Source organism: Oreochromis niloticus, linkage group LG17 (assembly GCF_001858045.2).
Source record: "Oreochromis niloticus isolate F11D_XX linkage group LG17, O_niloticus_UMD_NMBU, whole genome shotgun sequence".
NCBI lineage: Eukaryota > Metazoa > Chordata > Actinopteri > Cichliformes > Cichlidae > Oreochromis > Oreochromis niloticus.
Window position 1 is genome coordinate 31,876,827 of NC_031981.2, and position 14,276 is coordinate 31,891,102.

The 14,276-nt window shown below is 41.9% G+C and overlaps 1 long non-coding RNA gene across 3 annotated transcripts; it reads right to left on the reverse strand.

Annotated features, from left to right (window-relative positions):
• Positions 1-500: 500 nt before the first annotated feature.
• On the reverse strand, positions 501-11,189 carry LOC106098760 (uncharacterized). 3 transcript variants are annotated; one of them, XR_002056751.2, is made up of 4 exons: positions 10,867-11,189; positions 2,717-2,835; positions 1,790-1,891; positions 501-793 (listed from the first exon to the last, which is right to left on the reverse strand). It is a non-coding gene; the product is annotated as an uncharacterized LOC106098760 (long non-coding RNA). The 3 variants fall into 3 exon arrangements; XR_001225050.2 differs by lacking the exon at positions 10,867-11,189 and adding an exon at positions 10,155-10,256; XR_002056752.1 differs by lacking the exons at positions 2,717-2,835; positions 10,867-11,189 and adding an exon at positions 10,155-10,256.
• Between the last annotated feature and the right edge of the window lie 3,087 nt (positions 11,190-14,276).

Here is a 14,276-nt window from a genome sequence, read left to right on the forward strand (position 1 = left end):
TTCCCTGGTCTAATACAATGTAACGTTACCGCTTAAAATTGAATCGCCCCGTCAAAATTAAATATAATTTAATATTTTGTTAATTATAGGTCCGGGTCCATATAGGATGGCGTCTGGGTCCGGACTCGGACCTCGGTCCGCCTGTTAGTGACCCCTGTTCTAAAGAGATAAAAATTAACACTGAACAGAATTTACTTCGACTGAGGTTTCTTGTGCGGTCCTCCACAACAACCTCAGTTTCTCGTGGGACTCTTTGGGAAAATGAATGGTCCCTGTCACAAAACCAAAGTCGTCCAAGCTTTTTGTCTGTCAAAATATTGGCTACACACATTGCTCTAATTAATACCCCTATAGCAGTCAAATAATAATAATAATAATAATAATAAAAAAAATAATAATAATAATAATAATAATAATGATAATAATAGTAACAATAATAACAATAATGATAATAATAATAACAATAATAATAATACATTTTATTTAAACGTGCCTTTCAAAACACCCAAGGACACTGTACAGAGCAGATCAGACAAGCATAAAAACAGGAAATAAACACAATAATAAAAGAAGGCTTAAGAGCATGGAGACGTTATATAGCGTAGGCTATCTTGAAGAGGTGGGTTTTCAGGGTGGACTTAAAAAGGGGGAATGAAGTGATGTTTCTGAGGGAATTCCAAAGTTGAGGGGCAGAGCGACTCAAAGCCCTGGCCCCCATGGTAAAAGGACGAAAAGAAGGAACAGAAAGAAGCAGAGAAGAGAAGGATCTGAGGCACCGGGATGGGATGGACATCTGTACCAAATCAGAGAGATAAAAATAATTACTGTTTAAAGTAACACTTTTGGCAATATAGTATATACATACTGTACTGGTTACTTGCTCTGAGCTGAAACCACTCTGAGTGACACAACATCAGTGATAGGTTTGTAGCTTAAACCTATTCGCTGGAACGTTGAAGACAAGTTCATCTAAACAAAAGGCACTTAGACTAAAACAGATATATGTGTGTTTGCTATACCATATATCAGTAAGAGCAGATATAACCTCTCCCATGCTCCCAGGATGTGGGTGTGAATGCCAGAACACTCTGGAATGCACACAATGCCTTTGCAGACTATTAAGGATCAAACCTCTAACTGCATGACATTGATTATACAACTATAAGCATATATGAGTAGATATTTCTAAGCATAAATGACAATCAACAATACAAATCTAACAATCAGTTTCCTTCTTTTTGTGACACTTTTTCAAGTTGCTGAACAAAAACTAGGCTGAAAATGATTTTTCTTAACTTTTGGATGGAACCGTGATAGACTGGTGAAGTGACCAAAGGGTGCATCATGCTTTTAGCCCTAATCTTCATTCTTTCGAGACCCTCAATTGGACAAGTTGTCAAGAAAGCGGATGGATGGAATATTTAATTAGGTGCACAAGACATTGAGCCCATCCCTGCCGGTGTGGCTCTAACCATGATCAAAAAAACCAAACATTAGTGAGCCTTTAAAAAAAAAAAAGTACACTGACACTGATTATGCATTAATTCATGGCCAAATGAACAGTTTAAATCTTTTTAAGAACACAGCAACCCTGTGTCTGCATCCTGAAACTTCAAATACATATATGAGCCAGTTTTAAACCAAGAATGAATCTTGGAATGAATCAACTTTAAGACGCGTTGCATCAGAGATGAAGAATTCCCAAGCTTCACACCATCCAGCCTCCAAAATAAAGCTCGACAGCCTGTTATTGATCTTAACTTACACTCCATGTTTTAATTAGCCTTACCGCACGGCCAAGAAGCTGCACATTAGCTGCTCACAGTTTATGGATCGATTGCTGCAGAGCTCACTGCGAATGTAAACGGAGACGGTTTCCAGTGACAGTTTCCTGTGAAGGAAAGAAGAAAAAAAAGCATCTTCGGTTCTGACAAAAAGAGGCACCATTGCTTTGTGGAGTTCTTTTATGAACCGACAATAATGATAATATGGAGTCGCAGATGGCTGGCAGATGCAGGCAATATTGTTTCAGCACGTCGAGTTTTCTCTCACGGCAAGTTTTGCAAAATAGCACATCACTGATAATGTTCCCTTTTATAAAAAAGGGGTGTCACAGCTGACACGGTGTCACTAGTTAGGTCATCATGTTAAGGCTCATTCACTCCAAAATTATTTAGGCCAAATCTTTAAAACCGTGTCATTGCAAACATATTTCAATTCATTTCAAATGCAGGAATAATTATTTGCAGTGTTTAATCTAATTTATTATGAGAATGTCATGTCTGATCGTTTGCCACAGCTTCCTCCTGGTGAATCTCTATTTTCTATCGTTCTATATTGTGATAACCTGCCCAAGTATCTTTGTCACTAGTTTGCTTGCAGTTATTTTTATTCATTAAATCAACCCGTTTCGTTGTACCCTTTAGATGAATAGAGATTTTTTCCCATTAAATACATATTCTTTAAAACAAGCTCTCTATAGGTGGTCATGGGACTTGTGGCAGCGCCCACAAGACTGATAAATCAGCCCAACCTCAAATGAGAACCAGCCAAGCCTAGATGTCTATAGTGTGTTCAACAGCTGTACAAGATAAACTTTGCTATCAAGGATTTAACACCCTTTCAATTGCAGAATCCCACTGACTGAGAATCTCATCCATCTCTCTCTCTCTCTCTCTCTCTCTCTCTCTCTCTCGTCCTTTCTCTTTTGTCTCACTTCCTTTTCTTCCTCTCCACCGACTCTGCTCTCTTTATCCGCCTGCCCTCTCAGTCGTCTCTCTTTGTCTTCTGTCCGTCTCTCGTGTTGCTGCAGGGAGTTGGTCAAATTGGTCACAGCTTTCACAACAAAGAAGGAGAGAACAGAGAGGGACAGATTGGTAAAGAAGGAGAAGATAAAGAGGCTTTTACCTGGCTGAGATGTTTCATTTTGGAAGTAAAATAAAGATAAAGATAAAGATGACCTTTATTAGTCCCACAGGTGGGAAATTTGCTTTGTTACAGCAAAAGTGCAAAGTTATGTAGCAGAAATTAGAAAACACTGGAATGCAATAAAATAAAATAAAATAAAATAAAATAAAATACTGTATACAATAGAATAAAAATAGAATAATATACACAATAGAATACAAATACTATATATAACTGAGTAAGAAAATACAAAAGTACAACTTTGTCAGAGAAAGAATTGCACATATAGCAGTCTTATTGCACGTGTGAGGGTTTGATCAGCTTAAGTCTTTGTTGTGGAGTCTGACAGCAGTGGGGAGGAAAGACCTGCGAAATCTCTCCGTCCCACACCGTGGGTGCCGCAGTCTCCCACTGAAGGAGCTGCTCAGTGCTGTCAGAGTCTCTTGCATGGGGTGGGAGATGTTGTCCAACAGGGATGACAGCTTAGCCGCCATTCTCCTGTCACTCATCACCTCCACTGGGTCCAGAGGGCATCCTAGAACAGAGCTGGCCCTTCTGATCAGCCTGTTCAGTCTCTTCCTGTCCCTGGCAGAGATGCTGCCACCCCAGCAGACCGCACCATAAAAGATGGCTGAGGCCACCACAGAGTCATAGAAGGTCTTCAGGAGTGGGCCTTCCACTCCAAACGACCTGAGTCTCCGCAGCAGGTACAGCCTGCTCTGCCCTTTCCTGTAGAGGGCGTCTGAGTTATGAGTCCAGTCGAGTTGTTGTTCAGATGAACACCAAGGTACCTGTAGCTGTCCACAGCCTCGATGTCCATACCTTGGATGTTCAGTGGTTGCAGTGGAGGATGTTTGTGCCTGCGGAAGTCTACCACCAGCTCCTTGGTTTTACTGGCATTGATCTGGAGGTAGTTCAGCTGGCACCAGTCCACAAAGTCTTGAGTCAGTTCTCTGTACTCCTTGTCGTCCCCATCAGTGATGAGGCCGACTATTGCAGAGTCATCAGAGAACTTCTGCAGGAAGCACTGGGTGGAGTTGTGGGAGAAGTCTGCAGTGTAGATGGTGAACAGAAACGGATCCAGAACCGTTCCCTGTGGGGCCCCCGTACTGCAGACGACCCTGTCCGACACACAGCCCGGAGTCCTCACATACTGTGGTCGGTCAGTGAGTTAGTCCAAAATCCAGGTAGTGAGGTGATGGTCCACTCCAGAGTTCTCCAGCTTGTCCTTCAGAACCGAGGGAAGAATAGTGTTGAAGGCACTGGAGAAATCAAAGAACATGATTCTCACAGTGCTCCCAGCAGTCTCCAGGTGAGCGAGGGAACGATGTAGGAGGTGAATGACGGCATCATCCGCTCCAATGCCAGGTTGGTAGGCAAACTGAAGTGGGTCCAGTGATGAGCTCACCAGGCGCCGAAGCTGAGCCAGGACCAACCGCTCCAGGGTCTTCATCAGGTGGGATGTCAGAGCCACCGGCCTGTAGCTGTTGAGGTCCTTGGGGCGTGAAGTCTTTGGCACTGGTACAACACAGGAGGTTTTCCAGAGCTGTGGGACTCTCCCCAGCCTCAGGCTCAGGTTGAAGAGGTGCTCCATCACCCCACACAGTTGGTCCGTGCAGGACCTGATGACCCTTGAGCTGATGCCATCTGGGCCCGCTGCCTTCTTGCCATTAATCCTCCTCAGTTCCCTCCTAACCTGGGTGGTTGAGAGAGGCTGGAGCCTTGTGTTGAGTGTGTATTGGATGCTGTTGTTGGGGGAGGGGAGGAGTGAGTAGGGTGAGTAGAGGAGGTGTGAAGTGTCTGAGGTGTCAGAGGTGGAACAGCAGCAGTGGGCGTGGGTGAGTCTGCAGCCGATGTTGGAGACTGCCTCATGGCTGAATCAAATCTGTTGAAGAAATGATTCAGTTCATTTGCCCACCTCACATCCCTCCCAGGCAGAGAGTTCTGATGTTTGTAGCCTGAGATGGTTCTGAGGCCTCTCCAGACTTCACCAACGTTATTTTGCTGAAGCTGGTTCTCCATCTTCTGCCTGTAGCTGTCCTTCCCATTCCTTATCAGTCCCCTCAACTCTCTCTGCACCCTTTTCAACTCCTCTTTGTCTCTGGATTTGAAGGCCCTCCTCTTCTGCTTGAGGACAGCTTTAATTTCTGGGGTAATCCAAGGTTTGTTGTTGGAGAAACACCGTACAGTCCTGGTAGGTACGGTGTTATCCACACAGAAATTAATATAGTCAGTAATGCATGTAGTAAGGCTGTCGATGTCCTCTCCGTGGTCGTCACAGATCACCTCCCACACAGTCAACTCAAAACAATCCTTAAGAGCCTCCTCACTCTCCTCCAACCATCTCTGCACTGTGCGGGTGGCTGGTGGCTCCCTGCGCACTAAGGGCTCATACACAGGGACAAGGTGCACCAGGTTGTGATCAGATCTGCCCAGGGGAGGGAGAGGTAATGAACTGTATGCCTCTTCAGCATTGGCAAACAGTAAGTCCAGTGTTTTATTGTCTCTGGTTGGGCAGGTCACATACTGGGTGAAGGTGGGCAGTGTGGACTCCAGTGAGGCATGATTAAAGTCCCCTGATATTATGAGAAGGGCTCTCGGAGATTGTGTTTGCAGTCTGCTGACCACAGAGTGGAGAGAGTCACAGGCTGCATCCGCGCTGGCTGAGGGGGGGACATACGCTGTTATCGCGATAACATGCGAGAATTCCCGGGGCAGGTAGTACGGACGCATGCTAACGGCTAACAGATAAATAGCTTATAAAGCTAGATTACCAATTGGACCAAGTGGACAAACTGTCTAGCGATTTCCTCCACGTCATTTCTGCACGACGCTTTTGTTGTTAATAAATTTGCCCAATTGAAGCAATCGCAGCAAGGCTTCCATGACTTTTTTTTTGTCTTGTAAGATGACCTTGTTAAAAAAAAAAAAAGTTTGTTTTAGTTTTTATTTGGGTCACTATTTGTTTTTGTTTTTTATCAATCTGCTTTCATTTTGGTTCACATAATTAACACCCACGGACCCTGAGGGAAAGTACTGTTAGCTTTTAAACACAGTAGCCGTGGAAAGCTGATTGGCCTGATTGGCCGTGGTCCAGTTGAAAATGCAGGTGGATAGAGGGAGGTGAGTAGCTTGAATGAAGCGATATCGATTCATTAAATCCTGAATCGACTTTTAAATATAACTGTGTTTTGCCAGAAACGCCAGATTCTCAGATTAAAGCTCACAAAACTATTTCAACAACCACCAAACAGCAAATGAGAGCAGGTACACGGATTCCACACAAAGACGTAAACACAGACCCGACGCATCAGAATCAGCTTTGTCTTTCTTGGCTTTCTCACCCGATGGCACATAGACGGACACGCCGTCGGAGCTCACCGATTCTGATGCGTCGGGCCCGCTCTGTGTTTACGTCTTTTTGCGCTGATTCTGAGCTGCAGGTTTTGTCTCTCTCCAACCAAAATGCACCGAGCCAGCAGCAAAAGAAGCAGCAAACTACGCTTCACATTTGATACATGTCGTCATGAATTCACTCTGACTTTTGCTGTTTTGCTTCCACCACGATAAAAATCACACATCATGCACAGCTCTCTCTCTATCTCTGTGTACTTCAAGAACAGTTTTCAGTCTCAAATCTCTGTTTTCGGCATTATTCATTCACTTATTACCCACCAGTCTACCGTTGTTTACAGCGCTGTCGGCCACTGTCTTTTTCTTTTCTTTTTTTTTGTTTAATTAAATGACCTCGGACAAGAAAGCCTCATTTCTGCTGTTCAATACTGAAGAAATTTAAACTTTTTAAAATTATGCAATATTGCACAATATTTTTAAGTTTATCTGCTATAAAAAGTCAGGCCAGGAAAATCTGCTTCATGTTTTTCTGTGTTTTATTCTCAGTTACTTTAACACAAAGGCATCTGCTGTGATGTTCACAACTCTGATGAAGTCTCACATGTATCAGTACTGATAAATGATCAGAATTATAATATTTCTGACTGTCTGAGGCAAAATTGAATCGAATCGAATGGATTATAGAAATCAGTGATGATTCCCAGCCCTAGTGAGCAGCCTAGGCCCGACAGAAGTGGATGTAGCTGTGGGTAATAAGAAAAGATGATAAGAACTATTGATAACTTTTTTGTTAAGGCCTGATCCATCCATAGCCAGTGCTCTGACACGGAGCCATCAATCTCTGAACGCTGAAAAAGCAGCAGTGTATCCAGACAACACATTATATGCTGCGATAAATGCCCTAGTGTCCCCTCTCCCCACTGCCTTTCAGCAGCAGGCAGCAGCAAACAGGTCGTCAGAGGAGGCCGAGATGATGATTAAGTTTAATATTGCCTACAATATTGCCAAAGCACTTTAAGCACAAGATTGTTAGTTAATCATTTAGAAATGAATATTGCCTGTATGGGCTGCAATTTCCCCCCCAAAAAACTGCACATGTAAAACTGCGGTGTTAAGCGATGCGGTTGAAAAATTTGAGTGCGCCTAACTTTTTAAAGTTAGGCGCACCGGTGCAACCATGGCAAAAAGTTAGTCTAGAGCCCTGCTCTGGGGTCCAGGGTATAATTGGCCGTTTTTGACTACTTTTGATTTTACCTCTATATTTCACCTTTAAAAACTGTTTATCTTGCCTTGTTTGTTATCATTATTTTCAGCACAACCTCAAATATCTGAAATTTGAGTTATTTTTTCATTTTGGCGTACTATATCCAGACAAAAACTTCAAAATCTGAGTAGAAAAAAGTTATATTTTTTACTGTAAAACCCACAAACATGTTTAACGAATCATTTTCATAACTTGAAATGCAAATAGAAATTGTACATTTCTAAAAATTATGCACGTTTTGCAAATAAAGTTATATGGTACTATTTACCTAAAAATGCAGCCAAGATCTCAGGCATATTTTACAGTGGCTTGCAAAAGTATTCGGCCCCCTTGAACTTTTCCACATTTTGTCACATTACAGCCACAAACATGAATCAATTTTATTGGAATTCCACGTGAAAGACCAATACAAAGTGGTGTACATGTGAGAAGTGGAACGAAAATCATACATGACTCCAAACATTTTTTACAAATAAATAACTGAAAAGTGGGGTGTGCGTAATTATTCAGCCCCCTGAGTCAATACTTTGTAGAACCACCTTCTGCTGCAATTACAGCTGCCAGTCTTTTAGGGTATGTCTCTACCAGCTTTGCACATCTAGCGACTGAAATTCTTGCCAATTCTTCTTTGCAAAACAGCTCCATAGCTGCTCTGTGACGGCCTCGGAGGTTGTCTAAGAGAATATTGGGAGCAACAACACCATGAAGTCCAAAGAACACACCAGACAGGTCAGGGATAAAGTTATAGAAAAATTTAAAGCAGGCTTAGGCTACAAAAAGATTTCCCAAGCCTTGAACATCCCACGGAGCACTGTTCAAGCCATCATTCAGAAATGGAAGGAGTAGGGCACAACTGTAAACCTAGCAAGACAAGGCCGTCCACCTAAACTCACAGGCCAAACAAGGAGAGCGCTGATCAGAAATGCAGCCAAGAGGCCCATGGTGACTCTGGATGAGCTGCAGAGATCTACAGCTCAGGTGGGGGAATCTGTCCATAGGACAACTATTAGTCGTGCACTGCACAAAGTTGGCCTTTATGGAAGAGTGGCAAGAAGAAAGCCATTGTTAACAGAAAACCATAAGAAGTCCCGTTTCCAGTTTGCCACAAGCCATGTGGGGGACACAGCAAACATGTGGAAGAAGGTGCTCTGGTCAGATGAGACCAAAATGGAACTTTCTGGCCAAAATGCAAAACGCTATGTGTGGCGGAAAACTAACACTGCACATCACTCTGAACACACCATCCCCACTGTCAAATATGGCGGTGGCAGCATCATGCTCTCGGGGTGCTTCTCTTCAGCAGGGACAGGGAAGCTGGTCAGAGTTGATGGGAAGATGGATGGAGCCAAATACAGGGCAATCTTGGAAGAAAACCTCTTGGAGTCTGCAAAAGACTTGAGACTGGGGCGGAGGTTCACCTTCCAGCAGGACAACGACCCTAAACATAAAGCCAGGGCAACAATGGAATGGTTTAAAACAAAACATATCCATGTGTTAGAATGGCCCAGTCAAAGTCCAGATCTAAATCCAATCGAGAATCTGTGGCAAGATCTGAAAACTGCTGTTCACAAACGCTGTCCATCTAATCTGACTGAGCTGGAGCTGTTTTGCAAAAAAGAATGGGCAAGGATTTCAGTCTGTAGATGTGCAAAGCTGGTAGAGACATACCCTAAAAGACTGGCAGCTGTAATTGCAGCAAAAGGTGGTTCTACAAAGTATTGACTCAGGGGGCTGAATAATTACGCACACCCCACTTTTCAGTTATTTATTTGTAAATCATGTTTGGAGTCATGTATGATTTTTGTTCCACATCTCACGTGTACACCACTTTGTATTGGTCTTTCACGTGGAATTCCAATAAAATTGATTCATGTTTGTGGCTGTAATGTGACAAAATGTGGAAAAGTTCAAGGGGGCCGAATACTTTTGCAAGCCACTGTATATAACCATTTAAAACTATTTACTGAACAATCAGGTGTTCTGCATCAAATTAGAAGGCACACAAATTATTTGTGCCAGTCCAAAAAAACAGTTTGTGTCCACTATAAAACGGAGAACAGCACAGGCCTAAACCCCGCAGGTCTGACAGCAGGTGTATCAGTTCTGTTTTCCATGTGGGAACAGCGTTTACAGTGGAATTTGCCTTTGGTTGCTTTTTTGGAGCAAATGTGACACTCAGCAGTATAACTGACACACAATACAAAACAATAACTACACAACACACTAACCATAGCCTCTAAACACGCTAAACGTCACTAATGTCTCACATATGAAAACTCGCTCTCTCTCTTTCTTTTGCCCGCCCGCTTTCCGTCGCGGGTGTCCCTCCTAGAACTCCCCCTTCTCCCTAAACAACCAAGTGCCATATGTTGCCATATCGTTTTTTTTGATTGGCTGACATGGTAAACTTTAACACCAATAGGGAAGGGGTGTTTTTTCTTTTTTTCACTCGCAAGCCGAGTGTTTGCTAGCGCTGTCTGTAGAAAACGCAGTTTTTACCGTCCTTCCCGCTGTAAACACCACTGTTTTGTTCAGAAAAAAAACATCCCGTGTATTTTTTATCATAACTCAGGTTTTACGCGGCTCATCGACACAATTCAAAACCTGGTATATAGTTTTAAGTCCGTACTTTTGACCCAGGTTGACAAGGCTCTGGCTCGTTGCATCTTGTAGCTGTGTCGTCTTAAATTGGTCATGTGATTTTGACGCGCCGACCCCAGAGGGTTAAACCATTTCTCTTTGGGGGGGTGGGGGCTCTATCGGCTTTCTTTTTGTGTTCCTGCACATCATTGTTGTTCACTATTCTCCTGATGATGGAATCATGAAAAGCAGCCAATGTGAGAAAGTCATTTAGTTAGTCATCTGGGCATTTCCCAGGTTTCCTTTTTACCTCTCAGTCTACTGAACGCCTTTCTCTTGGGGCGATCTTCTGTGGCCAACGACTCCTGGGGAGGGCTTTGGTGCGTTATGTCACGAGAGGGGGCGTGGCCGGGATTTTTGGTAGGGCTTTGGAGCGTGATGTCAGGTCATTAATCAATGTATAAAATTAAAATAAAATGTATTTTTAGTGACACAGGATACAAACATGGAAGCAAGATGTGTAATCAGGATTATTTATAGTAAATATGAATAAATTATTGCAATTTCTTTAACCATAAAGAATAACTAAATCCTTCAGGACAATGTCACATCAAGGCACTGAACTCACTATGTTATCCCTCTAACAGCCTCCACATGTTCTCACTGTAATTTCCCCCTCATGAATGAATTTATGCTGCACTAATCTGAATGTTTGCAGGGAAATCAAACGCATTTCACACGCAGTACTCGAGCTGACTTACCTTGTTTGAATGATGACTTGTACGTGCTGATTCCACAGATAAGGTACGAAAATATGTCAGGCTAGTCAATAGCGGTTGGTCTTCAGGGTTTCTACTCCACGGCCGTATTTCATACGGGTCCACATTTCCAATGCACGCTATTTTCTGCAAGTACCGCCGCTTCGCCTCTGAACGAAATCGGTCTCTATACAGTCCATTCTCTTTTGAGGTGCTTTTAAGCATCTTGTAATCGTCGTTCCAACACAGTGTGTTTGTTTTGATTCGTAGACCCTGAAAATGGTGCCACGCTCCCACAATGCATTGCGGCGTGACGTCAACTCCAAAGCCCTGTTGAGGCGCTATCTTCCTGGGCCAAACAAAGCTCAAGCGCAATGAGTCTGAAATTACTTTAGCCGAATTGGATACTGCTGTTTCCCAAATGGCGAGTGGTAAATCACCAGGTCCCGACGGAATCACAATTGAATTTTACAGATATTTCTGGAATGACATTAAAGATTTATTATTAGAGGTATTTAATGAATGTATAAATGATCAGATGCTATCTCCAACTATGAAACGAGAAATAACTTCTTTACTTCCTAAACCAAACAAGGACTCTATCCTTTTAGATAACTGGAGCCCAATCACACTTATTTTTAAATATTAACACAATTTAATTGAGATAGTATTTTGGATTATTTCACTTTCAATGTGAAAAATGTTGTGAAAACCTTGAATAAAATATGGTTTAGTAGACAGCATGACCGCCTTCAGACTCACACCTGTTCACTCAAATGGAAAACAGTACAACTGCTGTCAGCCTTCATTAAGCTGCATCATTTAAACATGGTATCAGACAAGGTTAACAGTTCATCTGTATATTTTAATTCAACTTCTGGAGGATGCTTTTATGAAAGACTCCCTTTTCCCAAGTAAAGGTTTTAATAGAGGTCACAGGAACAACGCTGCTGTTTTGGATGCTGGAAACCTGTTTTCTTTCACTCTACCTGAGCTCAGTGTCTCAGTAACGGCTCCGCCTCATTGCTCTTTGCAGTGGTTTTGTTTTATTCACCAAAAAGAACATAACATGCCAAAGACCAGTAAAACCACTGTAATGGAAATCACCAGTTAATCTTTGCATATTTGCTACTGCCCCATCAAAGTTCTCATCAATAAAATATGAATGATGAAAAAGACATGACAGATAACATAATCTAATATTAAGAACAAAACGTATTGTTCCTTAATAAGACTATTTAATCTGGCAAGCATTTGGCATTTGAGAAGGACGTTACTGATGAATGTAAACGTTGAGTAAAGTGGCCTCTAGTGGCTGTCAGTCCCCGTACAGATAAACAAATGATTTGTTTTAATGAAGACTAAGAGCTTAAAATGTGTGTTTAAAACCAGGGAAACCAATATAAATAGGTCTATGACTTAAAAAATAACCTTTAAAATAACCTTATCAGAAAGACTTCAAAAAAAAATCAAAACACTGGCTGCTAATCACTGATGTTACTTAAACGCAAGCTTTGGCCTGAATGTAGTTCTACATGACACTAAAATCAAGAGGTTTTATCCTGTGCACAGTGCCACAGCCACCCAGCACAGTCACATTTGTTACAAGAATAATCTGTGAAGAGCTACATAGTATTTTTTTACAATTATTGGCTATAATTGTAACCCATTACACTTTAGCACTTAGCCTGGTATAGAAAAATAAAAAATGCACACACACACCATTATTTATTGATTGATTGATTTTTTATTTTTTCAGTGTTTTGTCAGTTGAAGCCAATTGAAGTCTATCTAATAGTGCCAAGTTGCAACGGACACTTTAAAGCTCTTTATACTGTAAGGTTAAAACCACACAGTATTAAAGAGAAAACCCCAGCAATCAAATGATCTCCTATGAGTAAGCACTAAGGCGACAGTGGGGAGGAAAAACTCACTTTTAACAGAGAGAAACCTCCAGCAGAACCAGACTCATAGGAGCAGCCATCTGCTGCGACTGGCTGGGGGATAATTGTGATGTCATTTTATGCTAAGGATATTGAATTTCATGTGAAAATGTTGCTATAGCAAGTGCTGTTTGTTTGTTAGAATTAGTGATTAAACTAATTGGATCTTTTCATGCCAAAGAATATTACAAGTGCGATTGTAAATAAATGCAACAAAACAATTATAACAATTGCACAACAATGTATACGTAAGAATCTTCCCAGTGTAGCAATTAGGGATGAAATTCGTCTGTGGGCCCAGGGAAACGTACGCCGAATAATTGCCGAGCACAGATTGAACAATAAGGTAAATAGTGCTCCACAAATAGTAAGGATGGGCATGATGGCGAAAAGTACTCCTTGTCCCAGAGACTCAACTGGAGTTCTAATATATGAATACAAAGCTAAAAGGTTTCTGTAAACTCTGGAAAAAATACTTACGTTGCTCGTTTGTTCATTCTCTTCAGATCTGTTAATATCTGAAGGTTCTGGAAGGACAACGTTGAGTAAATCAGTGCTTGTAGGAACCTCAGCTGTTTCAGAATGTGACTGTTCATTTTCATGTGTATTTACCGAAACACTGGTTATAGAAACCTGTGTTTCACTGGTGGGAGACTGTTCATGTTTAGAGTTGTTCATATTAACACTGGTTGTAGAAACCTGTGTTTCACTGGTGGGAGACTGTTCATGTTCAGAGTTGTTCTTATGAACACTGGTTGTAGGCACCTCCCTTGAGTCGGGCGTAAAAAACTCATCCCATGAATATCCAAATGTTTCTGAGTTGGGAGACTGTTCATTTTCATGTGTATCTAGATAAACACTGGCTGTAGAAACCTGTGTTTCACTGGTGGGAGACTGTTCATGTTCAGAGTTGTTCATATGATCACTGGTTGTAGGAACCTCCCTTGAGTCGGGCGTAATAAACTCATCCCATGAATATCCAAATGTTTCTGAGTCTGGTGACTCTTCATTTTCATGTGTATCTAGAGAAACACTGGGTGTTTCTGTAGATACTCTGAAACATCTGCGGTTGTGTAACCTCAGATCTTTCATAGGGCGATTGTACATTGCTTTGCAGACTTTTAAATCTGTATACAACCGTTTGTTCAATTTTCGTGATCTGAGGTTTAAGCAAAGATACCCAGCTGTGTACATTATCAAGGACCTACGTGTCTTTAAACGTTCTTGAAGCAATCCAGCTGTTTCACCCTCTGAAACAGCTGAGGTTGTAGGAGCCTCAGCTGTTTCAGAGAATGACTGCTCATTTCTTTGCTGACTTTCAGGTGTCAAATTGAATCTTTCATCAATTCTTACGTGAATTCTCTGTGTACAAGTTTCTGCTTCCTCTCTTTGAAAATTCTCTTCAGCTATATTCATGCCTGATGGTTTGGTAAGGAGGATGGTCGACTGTTCATTTTCATTGGTGTTTGC